Genomic DNA, 2,373 nt, shown 5'->3' with positions numbered 1-2,373 from the left:
CTGACCCCTGCGGAACTCCACAAACAATGTCCATACACTCTGATTGATATTCCCCAATTTTCACAAATTGCTGCCTGTCTCTCAAATAACTCTTTACCCATTCTAACACCACTCCTCTAATGCCGTAGTACTCCAGTTTATCAAGTAATATGTCATGATTAATTGTGTCAAAAGCTTTTTTTAGGTCAATGAATACACTAACTATACATTGTCTTTTATCTATATTGTTGGTGATATTTTCGATCAGTTCCATTAATGCCAATGATGTTGATCTATTTGATCTGAAACCATACTGACTATCCGTTATTATTTTGTGTTTATCTATAAATTTGTCAAGTCTATTACTAAAGACTTTTTCCAGTATTTTTGAAAATTGAGAAAGTAGAGAGACAGGCCTATAATTTGTGAATTGGTGTCTGTCACCATTTTTAAACAGTGGTGTTACTTTAGCTGTTTTCATTTGTTTTGGGAATGTACCAGTTTGTAAGGACAAATTGCAAATGTGTGTTAAGGGTTTGGAAATGCCCTCTATCACTCTCTTAACGATTTCCATATCAATGTCGTCAGAGTCTGTAGAGTTTTTTGTTTGTGATTTCCCAACAATATCAATGATTTCCATTTCTTCCACCACCGTTAAGAACATTGAATGAGGATTGCGGTCAATGAGTCTAGTTTCTTTCTCTACAGAATCTGTTATATCAGGAATTGTTTCAGCCAAGTCTGGCCCAACACTTACAAAGAATTTATTGAACTCATTTACCACATCTCTCATATTAGTAATATTTCTATCATTATTTGCGAAATACGAAGGATAGTCTGCCTGCCCCGAGCCCTTTTTGATGATGGTATTTAATGTTTTCCAGATCCCTTTAATATTATTTTTATTCATAATCAGTAATTTTTCATAGTATTCCTTTTTACATGACCTTAAAATACTCGTTAATTTATTTTTATATTTCTTGTATTTATTTTCAGCTTCTGTGCTTCTGTTCATTATAAATTCTCTGTATAAGGTATTTTTCTTCTTACATGCATTTTGCAATCCTTTTGTAATCCATGGGCACTCTGCATATTTTTGTTTTTTACTATATTTCTTTACTGGGCAATGACTATTATATAACAGTTTAAATTTTCCTAAAAAAATCTCATAAGCTTTATCAATATTTTTTTCCTTATACAGCATCTCCCATTCTTGCTTGAGTAAATCACTTTTGAATGCGTTTATTGACTCTTCTGTTCTCACTCGTTTGTATTTTATTGTGTTTTGCTGTTTAACCTTCCTGTAATTGCTGTTATACACTATAAAAACAGGTAGATGATCACTGATGTCATTAATTAGGAGACCACTTATGGTTCTATTTTCTATTTCATTAGTAAATATATTGTCTATTAGGGTTGCCGACTGTGCTGTAATCCTGCTGGGCTTAGTGATCACTGGAAAAAGTCCCAAGCTATACATTGTATTAATAAATTCCTCTGTCGCTCTCTGCTTGTTTGGATTTAGTAGATCTATGTTAAAATCCCCACAAATGAACATGACTTTTTGATTTGTCCTAATGAATGTTTTATCTACCCACTCCTTAAAAATTTCAATATTAGAACCTGGTGTTCTATATATACAGCTTACAATGACATTTTTCTCTTTTCCCATACTAATTTCTATTGTTACACACTCTAATATATTATCTACCGCCACCGTCATTTTTTCTACCACCTTGTATTTTAAATTTTTATCCACAAACAAGGCCACACCACCGCCATTCTTATTCTTTCTATTTGTAAGATTTAATTCATATCCATCTATTACAAAGTCCTCTCCTTTCTGTTTATTAATCCATGTTTCAGATACTGCAATCACACTGAATGGATGTGTAAATTTGCTTAAATATTCCCTTATTTTGTGAAAATTTGCATATAAACTTCTACTATTAAAGTGGATTATAGATATTTTGCCGTCGACCTTGACAGTTTTGTTGAATTGTTCTTCAGTATGATAGTAGCAGGTATTTTTGATGTTAAAAAAGTTCAGTTCTGGATCAATGTCCTGCTCTGTGAAGTGTGTTTTGTATTCCGTGTTTACTGGTGAATTTATCTCCTGATTAGCAATCCTTTGTGGTAGCAATGTATAATTCCCAGATAATGAATTAATTGATTGTTTCATCCTTGAATACGTTACGCTTTAGCTTCCGTTGTTGTCTTCTATTACCTGCTTTGATGACTGTAGATTGTTTGTCCCGCTCCTTGCCTTTGTAGTCAAGTGACCTGTTAATATTTTTCCAGATCCTGGATGCATTTGATGACCAGCACCTTGGCTTCCTCCGGTGTACCGTTGAGCTTTATAAATATTTTACAGTTTGCAGTCCAGGTGTTCTG

This window comes from Aulonocara stuartgranti, assembly GCF_965226115.1.
Source record: "Aulonocara stuartgranti genome assembly, chromosome: 3".
NCBI classification, from domain to species: domain Eukaryota; kingdom Metazoa; phylum Chordata; class Actinopteri; order Cichliformes; family Cichlidae; genus Aulonocara; species Aulonocara stuartgranti.
Note: the sequence above shows the minus strand (reverse complement) of the source record.